This window comes from Gastrolobium bilobum, unplaced genomic scaffold (assembly GCF_033153095.1).
Source record: "Gastrolobium bilobum isolate Gb01-03AN ecotype WA unplaced genomic scaffold, APGP_CSIRO_Gbil_v1 utg8322, whole genome shotgun sequence".
Lineage (NCBI taxonomy): Eukaryota > Viridiplantae > Streptophyta > Magnoliopsida > Fabales > Fabaceae > Gastrolobium > Gastrolobium bilobum.
Genome location: NW_026899488.1, coordinates 27,318 through 35,648, shown reverse-complemented (window position 1 = coordinate 35,648; position 8,331 = coordinate 27,318). Strand labels below are relative to the sequence as shown.

The 8,331-nt window shown below is 35.0% G+C and overlaps 1 long non-coding RNA gene across 1 annotated transcript; it reads left to right on the top strand.

The window, feature by feature from the left end:
• The first annotated feature begins 3,837 nt into the window (after positions 1-3,837).
• On the top strand, positions 3,838-5,235 carry LOC133290631 (uncharacterized). The gene is made up of 3 exons (XR_009748707.1): positions 3,838-3,866; positions 4,597-4,644; positions 5,069-5,235. It is a non-coding gene; the product is annotated as an uncharacterized LOC133290631 (long non-coding RNA).
• Positions 5,236-8,331: the final 3,096 nt, after the last annotated feature.

Genomic DNA, 8,331 nt, shown 5'->3' with positions numbered 1-8,331 from the left:
CCATTTTGGATCATCAAGTGCTTCTTGGATATTTTTTGGTATTTTTGTACTGTCTAACATAGTGTTGAAAGCACGAAAACCTGGGGACAACTTTTCATATGTGATATGATGAGAAATAGGATGAGTAGTACAAGATCTAGTACCTTTTCGGAGAGTAATAGGCACATCTAGGTTGGCTATATCAGTGTTGCTGGAACTAAGACTCGAGTCAGAATCCTGGCAGTCTAGAGGCTCCTGAGGTGATTCTCGCCTGCTATAAAACTTTCCCCATTTCCTGGGAGGATCTCCATTATCTGACACATTAACTCCCCCTGTCTTTTGCATAATGACTCCCCTTGTCTCCAACGGCAAAGGCAAAACAACAGAATCATTTGGTTTTCAAGACTTATCTTCATCAACCCCAATAGACTCCCCCTGAAGAGAAGTCGAAGGAAAAAAAGATTGTCTCTCATCAAATGCGACATCCATAGAAACAAAGACCTTACGAAGTGAAGATGAGTAACACTTGTAGCCCTTTTGGTTAGGAGGATATCCTATGAAGACACATTTAATGGACTTAGGATCGAACTTGGACCTTTGATGGGGAGGAACATGTACAAAAGCCACACAGCCAAACAACTTGGGAGGAAGGGAAGAATGAGCCCGGAAAGAAGGAAAGGTGTGGGTAAGACAAGATAAAGGAGATTGAAAATTTAGGACACGAGAAGGCATCCGATTGATGAGGTATGCTGCAGTCAAGACAGCTTCCCCCCACGAATATTTAGGGACATGCATGGTAAACATAAGAGCTCGAGCAACTTCAAGGAGATGTCTATTTTTTCTTTCAGCCACCCCATTTTGTTGAGGGGTGTTAGGACAAGAACTTTGATGAAGAATACCATGCTGGCTGAGATAGTTTCCAAGAACAGAATTAAAATATTCAATACCATTGTCAGTTCGAAGAATTTGGATAGAGGTCTTGAACTGAGTTTGAACCATAGAATGAAAGTTTTTAAAAATGGATGCAGCGTCAGACTTATCCTTTAGAAGGTATACCCAACATACCCTAGAGTGATCATCTATGAAAGTTATAAACCAACGAGCACCAGAGATATTTTTTTCACGAGTTGGACCCCATATATCACTATGAATCAAGGTAAATGGTGAAGAATCATGATGATCTCTAGGAGGATAAGAAACACGAGAATGTTTTGCAAGCTGGCAAATATCACAAGAAAAAGAACTAGGATTTTTATTGATAAATAAGCTTGGGAACAACTTCTGAAGATAAATGAAATTTGGGTGTCCTAACCGACGATGCCACAACAAAACATCATTACAATCATCAGACAAACATACCGAGTGGTTCACAAAATTTTTTTCTTCACAAGAATCTTTTTCTAAATAATAAAGTCCTTCTTCCTCTCTAGCACTTCCAATCATCAGCCCCCGAGTCCTGTTCCTGGAAAACACAAGCATTGACAGAAAACTTGGCAACACAATGTAACTCGGACGTAAGTTTGCTGATAGAGATAAGGTTACAAGTAAGAGAGGGAACATGAAGGACTCAGTTCAAAGTAATGTGTTCAGAAAGTTTAATGGATCCTTTTCCAGCAATAGTAGAGAAGCTGTCATCTGCTGTTCTTATTCGTGATTGTTGATAGTAAGGGGTATAAGAATAAAATAAGGTTGCATTACCTGTCATATGATCTGAAGCTCCTGAATCAAGAATCCATCGACTACTATTATCAACATGGAACGCTATACCTTGTTGAGCAACATTGCTGGATGGAAATTTACTTTCAATCAACATGGCTACGTGTGGTAATGCGTAGGGTGGACGCTCCGTCCTTTCTCTAGCGCGTGGCTCAGCAGAATCCGATGGTCCTTCTTGAAACTTGAAGATCGGCTCCTTCTGTTTCGAATGGTGCGGATCTTGGCCGGAAATTTCGCCGAAAAAATTTTCCGACGGCTGCTGACGGTGGCTGACGGCGGTGGGAAGCTGGGATTTTGCCTTCTACAGTGATTGGTAGCCTTACTTTGCTCTTGGGACTTTGTAGGAAGGGAAAATAACCTTAATGATGGTTGGAGGTTGAGTTTTCCGGAGTTGTGCCGCCGGTTTGACGGTGGTTGTGGTGGCTGAGTTTTCTCAGGACCAACCTGCTCTGATACCATATTGAAAAAGGGTTTCTGTATATTGATATTGAATAAATTACATGAGGAATGAGAAGTATTTATACAAGAAAAATAGCTAAGCATGACTCAGTTATGACTCACCAAACCTAATCACAATTAATTCTAATTAATTACAATCAATCCTAATTAATCTTAATTATTCCTAATTAATAGGAAATAAAAACGGAAAAATGTTTGAATTTGAATTCTGATTTTCTACATAAACTATAGTATTGTGAAAATCAAATCCAATGAATTGTTGCTTTCACTAATATCGTGTATACTGAATAACATGTATACTTAATGTTGCTTTCACTAATATCGTGTTGACACGACACAAGACTAATAACCTTTAAGAAGATTAACGTGGTTTGTTAGAGATATATAAAACCATTAATGTAGCTTCACCTAATAGTTTAAGCTGTTGTGTTGAATTTGTTTTTGACATGGTATCAGAGCCTCGGTGTCACAGGTACGATCCTCATCGCCCCCCATTTAATTAATAATTAATTAAGTCTTGTGGAGTTTCTTAGCACAGGTAGGCTTAGCCTGATGCATCATCCATCCTTTAAGCCCAATGGGCTCTCGTGTGAGGGGGCATGTTGGAGATATATAAAATTATTAATGTAACCTCACCCAATAGCTTAAGCTTTTAGGTTGAATTGGTTCTTTACATAGGTCAATTTTGTGTTTCCGGGTTGACGTGCAATGCGACATGAATTTTTTCATGTCAGTTTTTGTTAACACGAAAACAATATGAATTTGAAAAAGGATTGACCCAAACACAAATTTCTTGTGTTGTGTCAGCGGGTCGACCTTAATGGTATCAAAGCCTCTATGATCAAATGTTCTAGAACTTGATCCTTGTCACTCCTGTTCTTTTAATAAACAATTGAATTTCAGTACAAGATAGGCGGGCCTGAGTATTGTCCATATTTCAAACCCAAAATACTTTTGCACGAGGGAGTTCATTCGAGATATATTATAAAATCATTTATGCCTTTGTCCTACAAAAACAGAAATCATCCTAACAACATGACTTTAAGTAAAACTGCATTGCACTGCATTAATGAGTAAGTTATAAAGAGACTTTATTGCGCGTGTAATTGTTAGAAAATAAGCTGAATTGCTTAGCTCAGTTATGTTCCATCTAGTACTAGGATTAGCTTATTCTGGAGTAGGTTTAGTCTGCTCCACAAACAGACTTTTAACTGTTTTTTAGAAGGTTGTATCTGCATCTAACAAATTCTATTAGAGTTATTTTCGGACTCTAGTTTAGATCCTAGTCCTACAAATATACAAATCCATCCATGTACAGGATAGATCAGAAAATCCAATCACACTTTCAGATTCACTGTCTGCAGTGTTTTCATTTTTGTTCCCATTCTCACTTTTCTTTTCTTGATCCTTGTTAACACACAGGATTCAATTCAACCTTACGTCAAGGGAATATTACACATCATGAATATATTCAGGTGAGGCTCGTTATTTAATGATGCATCTGCAACAAACCCTGTTCTAATAGTAAAATTTACAGGTTGGTAAGGGGAGATGTTGGGCTCAATCAGATTGCATTATTCGAAGGGAAGGTTTCTGGTGGTAATGGTGAACAAGTTCTCAGTCGTGATGTGTACAGACTTGGTCAACTTTTTGATTTCTTCCGGATGATGTCCTTTTACTTTACAACCGTTGGTTACTACTTTTGTACAATGGTATGCAATTTATGCATCATAGTTGATTGATTTATAAATCAGGAGCATCCCTCATTCTAGGCTCTTAGCACTTACCCATCATGCTTCCCCACCTTGTTAATAATAAAATTAGTCCTAGCCCCCGTGAGAGCCTCCTTGAACAAATCTTACAAAGTGATGAGGAGATTGCTAGGTGGATGAAATGTAAAAATGCTTCAGTGACCAAAAAAAATGCTACCTAACAATGATTCTCTATGGTAGTAAATTTTGGGCAATAGTCGCAACATGTCCCAAAATCAAGGATAGCAGAAATACCAATGTTGAGATAGAGTAGCCTATTGAGGAAAAAATGGCAGAAACTTGTTTAAGGTTGTCTGTTTATATGCAAAGAAAACTAATAGAGGCTCTTCTGGTTAAAGTGTCTAGAGGAAGATCTACTAACACTCTAGTTGGTTTTGTTGAAAACTTGAGTTTTGATAGAGTAAGAAGGCTTGGTCGTTGTGATTGTTTTCTGCAGATGCAATAGTAGCTAATGATCAGTTTTAATTACCATGCAGAATATGAGAGGGAGAGAGAGAGAGAGAGAGAGAGAGAGAGAGCCCAACCACATTACAGTAACACTGACACTCATTCTAACACAATCTCTTGGAATGAAATTTTTCCTGTCTTATAATTTTTTAATCATCAGAATGTATATTTTATATCCAAACTTTTCTTCATCTGAGGAATTTTTTTATTTATCAAATTGCAGTTAACGGTGCTTACTGTATATGCCTTTCTTTATGGAAAAACGTATTTGGTAAGTTGGATTTCATTGATCTAAGCTTTTCATTCTTTCAATATTATCATGCATTGTGCCAGATGGTCTTTTCCTTTTGTTCAAAACTTCCTTTGTTTTTCTGGAGTTTCATAGTGTCAAATGTTTGTGGTTCACACCAGATCTAGGCCTGTGGTTCGTCTAAAGTGGGAGATGGTTTCATGTCACATTTTTTTACTGTTTTTTTTCCTTATTTCAATGATATTATTTGCACCAAACTCTCAGTTTCAAGTTTTTTTAGCAATTTATGTTTGAGTGTTATTGTGAATAGACGAAGGGGACAGCATGTAAAACAAGTGAATGGTAAAAGAACACAGCTAGTATAGCTTGGGACAAAAAATACAAACAAATACTTATGGCTGCAGTTATTTCTACCCTTATGAATGCAAGTGCAATCTGTTTCCAGGCACTATCTGGTGTTGGTGAAACCATTGAAGAAAGGGCTAGGATAACTAAGAACACTGCCCTGAGTGCAGCTTTGAATACGCAGTTTCTCTTTCAAATTGGTGTCTTCACTGCTGTGCCAATGGTCTTGGGCTTCATTCTTGAACAAGGTTTCTTGAGGGTAAGTGTGCGTTTGTATTGTTAAAATATATGAAAAATATCTTTTGATTTCTGGTTGTATCTTGGAAGAGTTTTAAATCTCTTAGACGATCTCTTAAGAAGAGTTTCCTTATTTCTTTATTTTTTCATGATTTATTTTTGTAAAGAACCAATTCAACTCAAAAGCTTAAGTTGTTGGGTGAGTTTATATTAATGATTTTCATACTTCGCTAACATGCCCCCTCACATGAGAGTTCACTAGCCTTGAAGGATGGATAATGCACAGATCCACCTACATGTGATAAGAAACTCCGTAAAACTTAATTAATTATGAATTAAATGAGAGCGGTAAGGATTGAACCCATGACACCGAGACTTTAATAGCATGTAAAGAACTAATTCAACCCAAAAACTTAAGTTGTTGGGTGAAGTTACATGAATGGTTTTTATACTTCACTTGACAATTTCATTATTTAATTAGGATTTGGACTTTAATATCGATATAAATAGGAATTAATTCTTTATAGTATCTATTGCATTTTAACACGTAATTCACATCAATATCAATATAATTTTATTATTCTGAATATTCATTTTCCTCTCTGTACCAAAATCCCTATAATTTCAGCATGGTATTAGAGCAATACCATCATGTTTGACTTACCTATCACTATTCAGCTGTTAACACTTTACTCTGTTATTACGATGTCATTTTCTCCATGATTATTTTCACCTCGTTGATCATGTACAAATTCCGATCACACTTTTCTCTCTATGATAACTCATCCCTAGCTTGCATTCATTGTTATTTTGTAGTGTAAAGAACTTTGAGGTCACCACTCCAAAAGCTAGCTCAATGGGTGAGAGTGTCCAAGGTCTTATAAAGGCCATTTTAGTTGTTCATTCAATCAATGTGAGACTATATATCTTAACACACCCCCTCACGCAAGAGCCTTTTGGGCTAGAAGCGTGGAATTGCACAGGCCCAATTTTTGGTTTTACCTTTTTTGTGCTTTTTTTTTTTTTAATTCCACTTTTTAAAGCGGGGGACGGTGAGGCTCTGATACCATGTAAAGAATCTTGGGATACACCACCCCAAAAGCTAGCTCAAGGGGTGGAAGTGCCCAAGGTCTTATAAAGGCCATATTAGTTGCTCATTCAATCAATGTGTGGTGTATCCCAAGATTCTTTACATGATATCAAAGTCTCACCGTCCCCCGCTTTAAAGTGGAATTAAAAAAAAGCACAAGTAAACCAAAATTGGGCCTGAGCAATTTCCATGCTTCTAGCCTAAAGGGCTCTTGCGTGAAGGAGCGTGTTGAGATATATAGTCTCACATTGATTGTGTGGGCAACTAATGTAGCCTTTATAAGGCCTTGAGCACTCTCACCCTTTAAACTAGCTTTTGGGGTGGTGTATCCCAAAATTCTTTACATGTAGCAGCTGCCTTCATTGTAGTCACACTTTGTAGTTTGTACACCAAAATATAATTATATTTTTATCAGTTTGAGTATTTGTTTTCCTCCCTGTATACCTAACTCGGTATAATTTCAATATATATATTTTGCGACGGTTCCTGGTGACATTATATTTATTTTGCGACTGTTCCTGCATGTTTGGGGCAATGGGTTTGATTTGGCAATAATTTCAATATTATTAATAATGTATTTTCTTCTTGTTTAAGGATGCATGCAAGAATTTCCTCAACTCTATCCTCGCAAGTTGAGGTTTAATGAGAAGAGGTTTATTTTTGGTGATTTTATCTTGAACATTATTTTACAATAAATATTTTTAAAACTATTAGCTTATGACTAGGTCTCGGTAAAAAATATTTCGTATGGCCTGGCCTATTAGCTTATGACATGTTTTCTAAATAGTATTTTTTAAAAGTCTAGGTTTATTCTATTTTACTATTTATAATAGGCCAAATATGATCTAATATAGGCTAGGCCGTAGGCCCCTATAGGCTGGCCTACTCCAATTACATCCCTATTTGCAACTGATTCTTTTTTAAATAAGATTTGCAACTGATTATTTTTTAAATAAGATTTGTTAGTTGTAAAATCCGATTTGTTAGTATTTTTAAAAACTATAAATAAAATAAAATATTACATAATTGAATAAAAATACTCATAATTAATATATAAATCACAGGACATAAATAATAATATAAATAAAAATACTCAAATCAATTGAATTGATTACAAAATAAAACCAATTTTATTTATTATATATATTGATATTTTGATAAACATTAAATATCTTTGAGATTGATTAGAAAATAAATTAAATTTTATCATGGTTAAATTTACTTTGTATCTAATTTTTAAATACTGATTGTATTTTTCTTATTTATCTGTTTATTATATATTAAAATTTTGATAGACATCAAATCAATTTAAGATTAATTAGAAAAAAATTTAATTTTATCATATTTAAATATGTTTTTATCTAAATTTTAATTGCTAATTTTATAATTTTATCTTATTTATTAATTAGGGCACAGGCTAGTCTGTCATGCTGTTATATTAAGATTGGTATTCTAAATGTATATCTTTTCATAACTATGCTTGATTTAAATTTTAAATTGCTCTTTATTGGACCTATTAATATATGAGATTGTCTTTTCTCATGTTGCATAGGAGAAGAGTTATCTCCTACACACATAGAGAAGAGAGAGGAGAGAGAATAAGGAAGAAAAAAAAAATTAAAATGGGTCCCACATTTACTTTGTGTCTTATGCATAAGATAACAATCTTAGGTAACATAAGATTATTATTTCCCTTAATATATAGGCTAGTTTGTATGGATCCATAACATTAGATAAAATCAAAACAGAAGAATAACTATTCAAAATCCTAAATTTCTTAAATAAAGAGAATGTGATATGATATGTTAGTTGTAAAATCCGATGTGTTTATCTTTCCCGGATTTGCAACTGATTCTATTTTTTAAAAAAGATATGGTTGCTGATTCATTTTCCGTCAATATCGATATTCAATTTGATTTCACACATCTCTATCATGCATTAGAGTAGTATCCTCGTTATTTACTTTTGGGTTGCACTCCCATCATGGTTTGCTCATTTTCTTTGGCGCCTTATCTTTTATTAATTAAAGATAAATA